Source organism: Penaeus japonicus, unplaced genomic scaffold (genome assembly GCF_977035675.1).
Source record: "Penaeus japonicus unplaced genomic scaffold, GWHDUDI00000001_assembly GWHDUDI00000039, whole genome shotgun sequence".
NCBI classification, from domain to species: domain Eukaryota; kingdom Metazoa; phylum Arthropoda; class Malacostraca; order Decapoda; family Penaeidae; genus Penaeus; species Penaeus japonicus.
This window is the reverse complement of record NW_028234441.1, coordinates 16,017,194-16,031,993: the sequence shown is the minus strand read 5'-3', so window position 1 is coordinate 16,031,993 and position 14,800 is coordinate 16,017,194. Positions and strand designations below refer to the sequence as shown.

The following is a 14,800-nucleotide window of genomic DNA, read 5'->3' as shown; positions in this document are numbered from 1 at the left end:
CACACACACAGAGACACACACACACACACAGACACACACACACACACACACAGAACATAAATACACAAGTCACGAGGAACGAAAATCCCAACTACTATCATATAGATTCCTTCTTTATGACTTCACAGATGTACCGGAGCCCCCCCCCCCCCCGCTCCAATGAACATGCTACAGGTTAACGTGTACGAGCTTAAGCAACGGTAGTACATAGGGCGTTGCGTGTACTACCATCGCATGTACTAATCACGGCACTGCAATTGGGCAACGCATCATATACATCAACATAAAAAAGCTATTACCCATTTGGCATTCATCTACCCTAATGTCACGCACGAACACACACACACACCGACCGTACGACAAGACCATTCATCATTCTTGCTTCATCTTCATCAGTATCCTTCTTTAAGCAAATTAATTTACCATTTTTTGTTCATCTGCAACTAACCAAATCATGACTCCACCCCCTCGATCACTAATTTCGCAAAGACATAACACCATCGACACCACACCCATCAACAAAAAACAAACGCAAAGACAAGAGCAGCGACACAGGAAATACCTGCAATAAACACTTACACTATTAAACACAGGCAAAATCAAGGGGAGCGGGGGTAGGGTTACAAGAGAGTGGGGTGGGGGGGTAACAGGAGGGTGGGGTTGGTAGGGGGTAACAGGAGGGTGGGGAAGGAGGGGTAGTGGGTGAGATGGAGGGAGGGGGGGAGACTAATCGTTTCCGCTCATCAACGCTGAGACAAAAAGGAGTGAAATCTACGCTAGCGTGAGAGTGATTTCCGTCTAATTTGCGTGCTTTGAGTGAACGCGTGGAATTTATATGCGTGCGTGTGCATGAGTGTGTATGTATGCGTGTGCGTCTCTCCATCTCTCTCTCTCTCTCTTTCTCTCTTTCTCTCTCTCTCTCTCTCTCTCTCTCTCTCTCTCTCTCTCTCTCCCGTTTAAAACAACGCGAAAACTCTCCTAGACAAAGACGTTTAAAACAAAACGCGACACACACATAACACAAACATAAACACAAAGACCACAAACACACACACTCAAACACACACACACACACACACTTTGCCACAACTAACCACACAACAGACAGACAAAAGACACGCGAAAAAGAGAGAGCCGCGAATGCCAGACACGCAGCTGAGAAAGAGAAAGCCCCTCCCCCCACCCCTATCCCCACCCTCTTTTGTTAGACGCACACACACACTTACGCAAAAGTTCGTTTCGACACCACCTGCGTGCACCAGCTGGAGCCAAGGGATGGGTGGGCGGTGGATCGTGGCATAGATGGTGGGTCATGGGATGATGAATGGTGGGTCGCTGAGTGGGTAACGTGGTGTATGATGGGTCATGGAGTGTATTGTGGACTCGTAAATAGATAAAACAGAGAGATAGACGAAGACATGCAGACAGACAGAAAAAAAACAATAGAAAACCAAGCAAGACGAAAGTAATTAAGAAAAAAAAACAGAACGAGATAACCCCTCAACCTCAGATCCATTTACAGTTGATCCTTAATTCACAAACCACAACAAAAAATAAATCACAGTCACGACAAACGACAAAAAATACCCTGAGAACTAACTGTCTTGTGATTTGTTTACGATAGGAAGTAAACGGCACAGTATCCGCTTCTCTGACGCTCGCTGTTTGTTTGTTTATTTTTTCTTCTCTCGTTTTATCTTGGTTTATTTCGTTATGCTCTTTCTCTTCCTTTAAGCATCTCCTTCTTGTCTTCCCTCCCACTTCTTTCTCTCGAATTTTTTACTCCGTCCTCTTCCTCCTCCTCTTCTACTTCTCGCTCCCTGTCCTTCCACCATCGTTTTCCCTCCCCCTTTCTTCACTCTTCACTCTTGGGAAAACGCCTGTGCACTCGACTATGCAAAAGACCGATGACCGATAGTACTCAGTTACGCCAGGGAGTCACGGGGGAAGAAGGGAGAGGGAGGAGGAAGAAGGGGGGAGGGGGGGAGGGAGAAAGAGAAGACGGGAAGGCGAGAGGGAGGATGGGGAGGATGGAGGAAGGAAGAGGGGGAGGGAAGTGAAGGAGAGAGTTACAGAGAAAGAAAAAGGGGGAAGAAAATGAGGGAAGAGGTTACAGAGAGAGAGGAAGGGAGGGAAGGCGAATAAAGAGATGAAATGAGGCAATGAGGAAGGAGGGGATAAAAGGAAGATGGGAGAAAAGAAAGGAGGGAAGGAAACAACAGAAGAGAAAGACTAAAAGTATAACAAAACAAATCGAAGCAGAACACAAGCGAGTACGAGCAAAAAATAATGAAGCAACACATTGCAAAAAATAAACAATGAAAGCATACACAGTGCTTTCAGAAGCAGCGGGAGTAAGTAGACAAAGAGTAGTGTATAGCAGGGACGGGAGTAGGAGGGAGTGGGTGGGTGGGAGAGGGGCGTACGACTTCCGGTGACTGACCGCTGAAGACTCCAGAGGCCCGAGGGTATGATAGGCCTACGTGACTGTCTTACAATAAGACACCAAGATTTACGCAGGTGTTCTGGTCGCGGATGTGGAGGTTTTCACAAATGATTACTGATGAACTGCTTCAGTAGTTTAACACACACACGCACAAACACAGAAAAATGTGTGTGTGGGGGGGGGGGGTTGCCTATACGCATGCACATCACCGAACACAGCCTCACGCTTGAAAAATTCACATGTGCTTGCAACAAACAAAAACAGCTTTTGTGCATGCCTGAGCCATATCTACCGCAACGCGAATCGAACGACCGTAACAAAGTACAGTTAACGATTCAAACAAGCTGTTCTGGTTAGTGGATTTGAGGTGGAAGGGGGGGGGCGAGGGGAGGAGGAGGGGTGAGGGGGAGAGGAGGAGGAGGGGTGAGGGGGAGAGGAGTAGTTGTTAGAGGGGGAGGAGGTAGAGAGTATATGTGAAATGAAGGTGGCAGCAATTTTTTCTTTTCAATTTGTCGCTAAAATGAGATAAAAATAACGACAGGAAAAGGGGAAATCTCGGTATAGCATCCGGGAAAAAATATTCATAGACAGTGTAGCTTCCGTCCCAAACTCTCACTCCTTTCCCTCTCCCCTTTAAAATCATCCTTGCTTGACTGACATTTCCCCTCTCCCTTCCTCTCCTGCCCTCCCCATCCTACTTCTCCCCTTCCCCCCCACACTATTCCTCTCCCCCTCCCCTTCCCTTCCCTTCCCTTCCCTTCCCTCCCCTCCCCTCCCCTCGCACTCGGCTCAAGCGAGCATAAAACACAACCTGTACACATTATATCCGTTAATCAAACCGCCAGTGAAATTTAAACACGAGAAACCATCCTCTCGTTTGCCTCACATTCTTCTCAATCTTAAAATCTCATGTACTGACTTCGATAAAATATATATACGTACAGGTGGATAGATAGATGGGACTTGGTAGACATGTGGATAAACGAAGACCTAGATATTTTTAATAATTACGTAGATAGAGGGGAAGATAGTCAGATAGATTGATGCATAAAACAAATTTCAGATTTTTCTTTTAATAAATTCATAGATAGATAGATAGATAGACATATAATACAGGCAAACATATAGATGAATAGACAGGTAGAAAGTAGCGATAGACAGACGAATAGACAAACACCTGGATAAACAAAAGGCCAGATAGTTTTGACAGTTTATGGTAGTAAAGTCACGCCGTCCTCGCCTGTCACTATCACGGCCTCGGGTGTTGGAAAGTCAAAATTTTCTTCGATATAAAAAAGAGACAAATGTTTGGACTTCAAGGCCTTATGATTGCCCAGATATATTGTTTGAAAATCACGCAAATTGTAAGCACATATTTGAAGAACCAGAACAAAAATTCGAAATAAGGTCATGCTAACAGAATAACAACAAAAAGTGAAGAAGAAAAAATAAAGAGTTGAGAGAAGAGGGGGGAAAAGGTGAAAAAAACGAAGGAAAATGGCGAGACGATGGAGTCACGATTTCACATCCACTCGAGATAATGTCACGTGATTGACGGCCGCGGGATGAGCGCGGCGACGCGAGCTGCAGAGCCTTGCGAAAACGCAGCGCACTCAGCATCCCGCCTTTCGAAACGCTGTCGTCGCTTGGAGTGTGGGAACGCGGGATTGGCTAATCATGGCGGTTCGCTGGGTAAACAATTCGAAGGGGATGGGAATCCAAGGCTTTTTTTCCCTCTCTCTTCCTTGGGGTTCGCTCTGTCTCTCCGTGTTTCTATATCTTCCCTTCTTCCTTCTCACCCTCTCCCATATATTTCTTCTGCTCCCTCTTTCGTTCGGTCGCTCGGTCTCTCTCTCTCTTTCTCTTTCTCTTTCTCCTTCTCTCTCTCTCTCTCTCCAGCTTTTTATGAATCGTTTCATTCTTGCAAAGATTTTCCTGAAACAACCACCCACTGAATATTGCATTTTGAGACATTAATCATGAAGAAGCTACAACCAGCAATAACTAAGCTTCACGTTTCCCCCCTAAACTCACAAGCTTCCTAACTGTAAACAGGGTCCTCCCAATATCCACTGCAAACAACTTCCTCTCCGACGTCAGGAAGGTCAGGTCACAGGTCACAGGTAAGCCCTCAGCCCGGCCAATAACAGGTGTCACTCAACTGCCAATCACCTGTCGAGCAACGGACGGGGGACGCGGCCACCAAGAAGGTGTACAAACTAATCGAATTAACATCTCAAGACTTTCTCAGGTCGGTAGTGTGCTTGCGTGCGTGCGTGCGTGCGTTCGTTAGAGCATTCATTCGTTCGGGCTTACGTCCGTGCGTGCGTGCGTGCGTGCGTCCGAACACCACTCAGCTTCCGCAACCCTTCATTTCGTACCGGTCATTGGCACGGCACCGAGTGAGAAGGAACGCAAGCGCCTCCAGAATGAGGAGGAGGAGGAGGAGGAGGAGGAGGAGGAGGAGGAGGAGGAGGAGGAGGAGGAGGAGGAGGAGGAGGAGGAGGAGGAGGAGGAAGAGGACGAAAGGAAGAGGATAAGGAATAATGAACCATAAAGAATGTAGAAAATAAAGTTGAGAACGATGAGAACAAAGCGACGAGAAAGTGACGAAGCAAGAGAAGAAGAAGAAGAAGGAGAAGAAGACAGCAGTTTCTACCGCAGTCCGACCCCGATCATTATGCTTCCCGAGATCCACTTCGCCAAATACAACATGAGTGGAAGCAGAAAAAAAACTGCTGTAATAACATTCTTCATTTCCGGGACACGTTGCAGGTGGAATGCGAAGGAGGAGAGAAGAGGGAAGAGCGGAGGGGAAAAAAAGGGGAAGGAGAGAGAGGAAATAGATGTAAGATAGAGATGGAAGAGAGAAAAAGAGTGGAAATAAAGAACAGGAAGAGAGGAAAAAAGAGGGAAAGGCAGAGAGGAAAGAGATGCAAGATAGAAGAAGAGAAAAAAATGGGATTAAAGAAGAGGAAGAGAGAAAAAAGAGGGAAGGACAGAGAGGAAAGAGATGCAAGATAGAGATGGAAGAGATAAAAAAAAGTGTAAAAAAAGGAAGAGGAAGAAAGAGAAGAACAATCAGAAGGAGGAGAATTAAAAGACGAAGAAGTAAAGGGAGAGGAAGACGAAAAGAGATGAGAAGGTACAACCCCCCTCCACTAGCCCAATCCCCAGAACAGGAAAAAATAAATAAAGATAGAGGGACTAAAATCAACCATTCCCGTGTGTGTGACGCCGATCGGAGCAGCACAGCGTGTCGGACGGACCCACGGAAACCGCGGTCGGTCGGCTTCCTCGCGACGAAGGGACGCGCAGGAAGTCTTTTTCCAGGACGCTTGGCTGTTCGGCGTCCGTCGAGGGGGGCGTGGGAAGCGAATGATAGGAGGAGGGAGATAAGGAATAAGCAAGGAGCAAAGGAGGGTTACGAAGAGAAAAAATTTAAGGGAATTTATATTGGGCCGAGGTTAAACGATAGTTAAACTAAAAGTTTGTTATAGCTATTTATTCAAAAGAGATTCTCTTCGTGTATAAACAAACAATACGCCTCAGTCCTCATCACCATTATCAGTTACGTAAGCGCCAGGACCACCATCGACACCACAACCACCATCGTTTCGTTCCACCACCATCACTACCATCAACCACCACCCTTCCACCATCGGCCAAGCCAGGAAGACGCCCCCCCCCCCCTGGCCAGCTGACCCAGACCGCGACCCGCATCTACGGCCGGCCTCGGCGAAGGGCCAGGGACCAAATTACCAAACTAGGGGGTCCCTAACGGTCCTGACTGGTCTAGATTTACTCGTGACATCAAGGGAGCGCACCTGCTTGTCTGCTCTATTTTTTCACTATCATTATTTTATTATTCTGGTCGTTCTTTGCGGTCTTTATATTAGATGGGGGAGGGGAGGGGAGGAGAGGGAGAGGTCAGTGCGTTTATCGTTTTATTTCTGAAAATGTGGAAGTTGTTATGAAGGTATAATAGTATGACAAAAAAAGACATGTAGAAAGATGGATAATGGAAACTAAAAACAAGAGAGAAAAGGGGAACTAAACATGGTCGACCTTCTCCTCTTACTTATTCGCCCTCCCTCCTCACTTGCCTCCTCAGGCCCACCACGCCCTCCTAATCGCCGATGTCACTGTCAACTCGCCCTGCTAATCCCTTCAAATCGAGAACGAGTGAGCGAAAGAGATTAGGGGAGGGGGGAGACATGTTGGGGGTGGGGTGAAGGCTTTGTCTGATAACGGATCAACTCAACGATAAGAGAGAGCGAAACAGAGAGCGAGATGAATGGGGAGATAGGTACGACTAGTGTGTAAGGAAGGTAGGGAGAAGTAGACAGAGGGGACGGGAGAGGGGAGGCGAGGTAGGTTGATGTATATTGACGTATATTGACCGGTGAGTCGAGTAAATGAGTGAGTGAGTTGTGAGTGGTGCATGATATATATATATATATATATATATATATGTGTGTGTGTGTGTGTGTGTGTGTGTGTGTGTGTGTGTGTGTGTGTGTGTGTGTGTGTGTGTGTGTGTGTGTGTGTCTGTGTGTGTGTGTGCGCGCGCGCGTGTACGTAAGAGGGTGTGCGCGACTCATACAATGAGATATCATTCTTGTAAATTTGCACATAATGTTTGATTATGCAACTTACTGAACAACTGTTGAAAAAAAGTGAGCTTTTGCAATTCGATAACCTTGATAATGCCATTCTGAACTAGTCATACAGACACATCCTACCAAGGAACCACACGAAGGCAGGGAAGTCAACCAAAGAGTGCGAATTGTCTAGGTAAACAGAAGGCTTCTTATCCTTAACTACCCGTCACCCGATCGACAGCTTGTTAGTTCGGTGTTCAATATTTACGAAAAGAAATGTTTACACTAGAGAGGAATGAGAACTGACTATATTTACTTTTGAGTGACCGGAGTTTCTTGACACAGTTTGCTACATACCTCAATATTGGAAGACTTTAATGCACTCTCTTTGTTATTCGTGAAACCTGAGCGTGAAATTCAATAAATCTTAAATTTCATTCTTCATAATCAATTCTTTCGAAAGCACGTGAGTTGGTTACAGTAGATTGCACATATTTTTTGGAAAAATCAATATGCAAAGTCATCGATCTTGCAATGTCGTCCAGCTTGGCCAAGGCATGACGGTCTAACTTTTTACTTTCCGTTGCTTTCATATTTATATGAATATTTTCATTTGTTATTTTTCATATGATTTTCCCGACTAGTATATCTGTTTCGGTTCCAATCTTCTTTTCTCGCTCTTTTGCATTTCATTCACTTCTAAAGTCTCAATCTCCTGTCTCCTTCCCTCACCCCCCACTATGTCTCTGTCTCTGTCTCTCTCCCCTTCTTCTTTATTCATTCAGAAACATCCCACAGAGCCTAGTCGTCGGCCGAAGTCTCCAGCGTCCGCGCGAGGCAATGGGTGTGGCGCTGGCGTAAGTTGTGCCAGGCCGCGTCGTGTCGTGAAGGAATGTAGCTGCGCGCGCCCCCGGACGGCACAACTCCTGACTAGCGTGGCCTTAGCATATCATATGTGCCCTTCCAGTTCCTTTTCGACTTGCGCAAGGGAGGTCCTGCACGGCCGTTCCTTTGCTCGGAGCCATCTGACCGTTTGTCTCTTGTTTACTGGTTTACCTGTTTGGGGATTTGTTATCGGTTTTCTCTCTCTTGCCCTCATTCACCTGTCTCTTTGCAGTGTAAATAATCTACGTTACTCAGCTTATTTATATTCATATTTCAGACTCTACTCAAGCAAGCTGTCTATTTTAGTTATACATTCATCTTTCACCCCATCCCCCCCTTCCCCCCACCTATAAAACAACATCTCTACACGCTAATTTATACACAAACCCAGCAGCCTCGAAGCCAAGACGTGCAAAAAAGGTCCTATTAATCATCGTAACAGCATAGCTAGGGATCCTGGGCTTTCGAGAAGGTCGAGAGAGACACGACGAACTGAGAACTGACAAGCCGACTTCCCACTCCTTCTACAAGGGGAGGGGGTGTGGGAGAAGAGAGGGGGTAGGAGGAAAGGGGGAGGGGAGGGGGTGAGGAGCAGATGAAGAAGGAAGGGGAAGGGGGAAGGGGAAGGGGGGAGAGGAATAGGAGAAGGAAGGGGAAGAGAGGAAAGGGGAGAGGTTATGGAGGAGGAAGAGGATTAGGTAAAGCACCAAGGGGAGGAGGAAGAGAAGGGTGAAGAGAGGAGGAAAAGGGAGAGGTTAAGGAGGAGGAGAAAGAAGGTTAAGTAAAGCACCAAGGGGAGGAGGAAGAGGAGGAAAAGCGAGGAGAGAAGATGGAGGAAGAGGGGGGTGAAGAGGAGGAAAAGTGAGGAGAGAAGATGGAGGAAGAGAGGAGAGAAGAAAATAATAGTAAAAGAAGAGTTCTTAACAGAAGAAGATAAACGTACTGACATCCCAAAGCCTCCTATCTCCCTTTATCTCGAAAAAAACGATTTATCTTCTTTCGATCGCCGATCTACCAAAGACTTCCTTACTTGGTTAGTCTGCCTCCTTCATTTCCAAGCGGGCTTGCTTTCTCTCTCTCTCTCTCTCTCTAACATATCAAAATCAAAATCAAATCTCTCTCTCTCTCTCTCTCTCTCTCTCTCTCTCTCTCTCTCTCTCTCTCTCTCTCTTCTCTCTCTAACTATTCGTATTTTTTCTCTGTTTCTTTCTCTTATTTTCTCTTTTCTTACTGAACTTCTGTCTTTTTTCTCCGTTTCTGTTATTCTTTCTCTGGGACAAAGACCCAAGGACATTAACACGAAGTAAAGTGATAATGATAATAATAACAATGACGCTGATGATGATAACGACTTTATCAATTATAATGATAATGATATAACAATAACAAAAATAAAATGAACCAAAAGAAATGATAGAAAAGACACGTCCTTTGACACATAGGTCGTCGCCTTCAACTCCTAATGTCGGAAGCCCTCGGTCTCCCCCATCCTTCATGTTCAGACGGACTTCTTCCACGTGCTATTCCTAACCCCCATCCCCATCCCTTGCCCTAACCCCCAACCTACCGCCACCCAACCCCACCCTCTAAACCCAAACCTAACCCCCACCCCACCCTCTAGACCCCTCCCCCCTAATTTCAACTCATCCCTATCTTACCCCCAACCAACCCCCATCCCCCCCACCCCACCCCACCAACCCCTAATCCTAACACTCACTCATCCTATTCCGTGCCGTACTTAACGAGGGGATCCAACACGTACGACATTCTCGTAGATGGTTGGTCGGTCGGTCACTGACCCCCCCCCCCTTCCTTCTCCTTCTGTCTCCCCGTCTTGTCTTCCTTTCCTCTCTTTCTTTTCTTCTCGTCCCTTCGTTTGTAATTTTCAGTCTTTTGTCTCTATCATTTCATTCCCGATCCTCATTATGTTTAATTTTCGGTTTGTTCTCGTTCTCTCTCTCTCTCTCTCTCTCTCTCTTTCTCTCTCTCTCTCTTTTCCCACAACTTCTTCCTATATTTGATCCTACACTCGTCCGCACCTGTCTAGCCATTCCTTTCCTACTTCCTTCATTCCGTCGCCTGCTCTCGTCCTCATTCTACATTCCTTCTCCCCCCCCCTCCTCCCCCCCCTCCCCTCCCCTTCTACTCCCTCCTCCTCCTCCTCCTCCTCCTCCTCCTCCTTCCTCCAGGACATTCGCAGTGCCCCGCCATCTGGCATTTCTCAAGGATATCGCAAAGTGTCCCGGAAACCAGCAATCAACGCATGTTCTTACCAGCGCCACACTCAACACACGCGCTGGAAGGTCCTGCTCGCTATTTCGGCGTTGTTGCGATTGTGTTCCGCTGCCATTGTGATGCCGTGTTTTTTTCCAAGTTTTTATTTGTACCATTTATTGTTTGGAGGTCCCTTGGATTTTTTTTTCTTAGAATCAGCATTATCTTCATTTTTGAGGTTTTGGAAATTAATCCTTTGATGCCTTGAGATTATTTTTGCTCGGTTTGGCTTTTTTTCTTGCTTTGAAGTTCTTCATTGTTTAAGGTGTTCTCTTTCTTAAGAAGGAAATGTCGTCATTCTTAAAACGAGGAAAAAAGATTCGGTATAAATGCATTCAACAAACTAATATATTCAAAAACTTATTCATCAAACAAAACACACAATAGATAATATATTCGGTCGAAGATTAGACTTCCTGATAACTACTTAGAAATAAAAATGTTAACAATAGAAATGGTCTCTCATGAACGTTTTTTTAAGAATCACATCCGGAAAACAAAACAAATAAATCACAAATTATATGCACGAGAAGACGACGAGGCCTGAGAAGAACATGGAGGTCGCTTACACCATCAAAACACCGCAGGAGGTCGTATGAATACCGCATAGATGTTCACGAACACGTCAACTTCCCTACATTCGTATACATAAAAAAACGGAAATAAAAAAAAAATTATCGTCTCCTCAATAGATGATTTTTGCCGCATTTACTATTTCTTCTTCCTCCATCAAGGCGGGAATCTCTCAGTAGCGGATGCGCCTCATGGCTAATGACAGGTGCCTCTTCAAGGACACGAAATCACCACCGCTAATTGGGAAATAGGTGTGGGCGTACCTCATGCCTTCAGACTGACAACGACGCTTGTTAAATAAATCATCATCCGGGAGCCTGTAGGATAATTACCCCCAAAAAAATCCCGTTGACTTCCCATCCTTGATAACAAAATGGCGCCAGACGTTCTTGGCGGCGCCATTACCCAAGAGTTTTATCCATTTACATGGCTCTTACATGGCTCTCCAATCTGGCAGCTTTAGCATCGAAAAGATGTGATTAATAAATTGGCATTATATGAAATAGTATTTATTTAATTCGTACACATCATGAATACTTTTTTTACATACTTATATACTCGTCTATGGTCTAAGGACGTATGTTAGACACGCTTTGTTCAAGAGAGCTTGGAGAAAGTCCTCCTCTACGGAACGAGCGATGGAGATGATAGGTCACGATAAAAACCTAAGCAAGAGGTCACGAAAGGTCAAAGTTCAAGATAAGAAATCCCACGGCCGCGTAGCAATGAAGACACACAACAAAAGAGGTGAACGATGAAGCACTGAACAACCAGCCGGAGGACAAGGAAGGCAAATCTCCCAAACGCCTTTTCCGCTTCCCTCACTCCCCCCTCCCCCCCTCCCCCTCTAGGTACCATCTCCCCTCCCCCCAACCCCACCCCACCCCCACCCTCCCAACATCCCCACCAAGGTCAAAATTCTTTGAAGAAGCGCCAAACAAATTCCGTTAGCCTCCCCCCTCCCCCTCCCCTTATTCTCCGGTGCGTAAACAAACGAGCCACCTGAAAGCACATCGCCCGACAGGGTAAGTGAACAGCTGAGTGGTCCGCGCCCGAGTGACTTCGCCGCGTCCCTTTGCCACACCGGAACAAATCAGCTGTTATTGAGCTCTATTTTCGAGGGACAACTTCAGAGTGAGTGAGAGGGAGAGTGAGAGAGAGAGAGAGAGAGAGAGAGAGAGAGAGAGAGAGAGAGAGAGAGAGAGAGAGAGAGAGAGAGAGAGAGAGAGAGAGAGAGAGAGAGAGAGAGAGAGTTTTCGACCCGTCTTGCTGTTCCGTTGACCGTGCAATGGCCAAGAGAATGGTTGATGTCCAAGAGGAACCTCAACAATTATATTTCCGGAAAGACGTATTTCTATCGGTTGATCTTTCTTACATTTCTTTAAACAGTTATACAACAGATATATCTAAATATACAACATGCCTCACTTGAGACACAAAGTTTTTTTTGTAGAGAAAAAAAAATCGAAGACAAACCCGATAAACTTACATAAGAAACATAACTAGTACAAATAACTGTTACTCCGACGTTACCTCCCCCTCCTTCCTGAAGAAAAATAATCCCATAGTGCAATCTGTTGAAACCGTTAGACTAGCCAACTAAGAAACGCATTCGAACCAAAATTGCAACATGACCAAATTGAAAATCGAAGCAACTGCAACAAAAATTGGACGCCGCTCAGGGAATCATCATCTATTATTTTTTTCGGGAGGTGGGGTGGGGTGGGGTTCATGTATATCTGATATGAACCTGTTATTTCGCACAGGCTCTTTATTTAATCTTCTAAACAACCCAACAGTAATAATCAAAGTCTTTATAAGCAATATCATAATCACCACTATAGTCATCTACGCCATCATCACCATCATCATATAACGCATCACCATCACCACCACCTCCACCAGCACTCTCTCAACACACTCGAATCCACCAGCGCTTCGGTAACCTTTACACGCGTCAACGATTCGCCAAACGCCAATTATGGAAGCAAAAAGAAATATGCCATTATCTCCATCCATAGTCATAAGATGCCTGCGGTTCCCCTTCGCTTGAACATATGCAAATTACGACGATGGTGATGACGACGACGATTATGATGATGATGACGATGTCGATGTCGATGACGACTTCACTTATTCGGCGAAATTATTCAAATCGGAAAGTTGCGTGACTGCGCGTCCGGGAGGCGTGGGAAAGAGGGCTAAACATTACGTGTGGTCCTTGATACGGTATTTTAATCCCTTTGATTTTTTTTTATTGAACTATTCTGTCGGTTCGTGACTTTTTTTTTACTTATACTTCGATGGTTCTTTTTTATGCATTTATCGGTTCATTAACCGATAAATGCACTTTAAACTTTTACTTAGTCTATATATCTTAACTACTTTGTCTTCTTTTAGATTTTACTTATCAAAGTCACTTGATATCTCATTTCTTAAAATGTTTAATCTTTTCTCATCAGTTAACTCATGCGTTGCCTTTATTGTCATATCGTTCTTACATAATCCTTGCAAAGGCATTTGAAGACACTGCCATTGCCACTCGGCCCGTTCTTTCTTATCCTTTTCTCACATTATTTTCTTCTGTGTCATCAGCTAATACTTCTTCACATTCTCTCGCATTTCCCTGTTCTTAAAGCAGCCCAGCAAACTCAAATAAACAAACTTGTGAGAATTTAAGCTGTTATGATGTTGCAGCATATACCTTGCAACATCGTATGTCAGGTTCAAGGTTGAGTTTCTTCTTTGCAACCGCACGATTTTTTTGTGTGAATCCTAACAACTGTTGTCAAGAAAGATGACGAGGCATTTTAATTATCTCCTTTTCCTATTTTCTTCAAAACACTGTCCCTCTCGCCTCCTACCTCCTCTCATTTTTTTGTTTTATTCATCAATTTGCATCTCTTCCCCTCTTCATTCTTAGCAGAGAAGTAACAACAATACCTGGGAAAATAAATGCATATCTATATTACTATCTACGTAATCTTTCTTCCCTGCATCCGCCCTTCTTCTCCCGAATGACCTACTCTCATCCAATCTGCCTTTTCACCCAGAGTCCCCTGAGGCTTTTACAATCAGCCGTCGACGCCTTCGGGGTACCTGTACTGTAAATAAAACCTGGCCACCACAGCTGACCCCAATACAGAGCTGGAAACCTGATTTATAATTGCGTATGGACGACCAGATCAACGCGGCCGTGACGGTCTACGCTATTGGAAATAAAGGCTACAAAGTATTTAAACATTTGTTTAACTATTGACTTTTGACTTATATTTACAAAGACGAAAGCCGTCAACTTCCAAATCATTTCCCCTTCTTCGTTCCGTTTTAAAGAGTGCATTATCCCGCCTTGTTCCAAGCAAGGCGGACATGCCACGTGGCCTCCTAACGTGCAGTATGATCAAACAACGACACGTAAATGGCTTTCCACTTGTAATTGTAGCTGGCGGTGACGGCTGGCCTGGTATGCGACGGTAACTAAATGCGTGTTGCGCACTGGTGATCAGGGTTGTGTAGCCGAGTTGGCCGTGGCGGTGAGGTGGCCGTCTTGGAGTTTATTACCGCCAATCTTGGTGTTGCTATGTTGCTCTTTGGATCGACTATTGCTTTGTTGTTATTCTTGACAAGGATATCGGTTTTGTCTATTATTTTTTTCCAGTGGCGGTATTGATAAACTTCGTGTTGATCTTTATATAATTGTGTATATTCTGGGAAAACAACAATCCTCGCTTTAATTAAAGATCAGGAAAGCAGAAAGGTGACACGAAATACACAAAAAATAAAGTAAACGTCACACACACAAAAAAACTATGAACGGATGAGGGAAAGCGAAAAGGAACATTTCTTTAAAGAGCACCCTCATGTGACCGAAACGAAACACCCGCGACACGGGAAAGTGAACCGTACTTACTTCCGACACAAGACCCGAAATTACCTGAACACTCAACGCCGGGAATCCAACGCCGTGTCAAGCCATGAATTCCGCTGTGTTTCCGATGCAGAAAATTCGCCAGACTAG

General features: G+C 45.1%; 1 protein-coding gene across 2 annotated transcripts in view; it reads right to left on the bottom strand.

The window, feature by feature from the left end:
• The window catches only part of LOC122260268 (uncharacterized), a 68,290-nt gene that overhangs the window by 32,555 nt on the left and 20,935 nt on the right, over window positions 1-14,800 (bottom strand). The gene's annotated exons all lie outside the window — the stretch shown is intronic.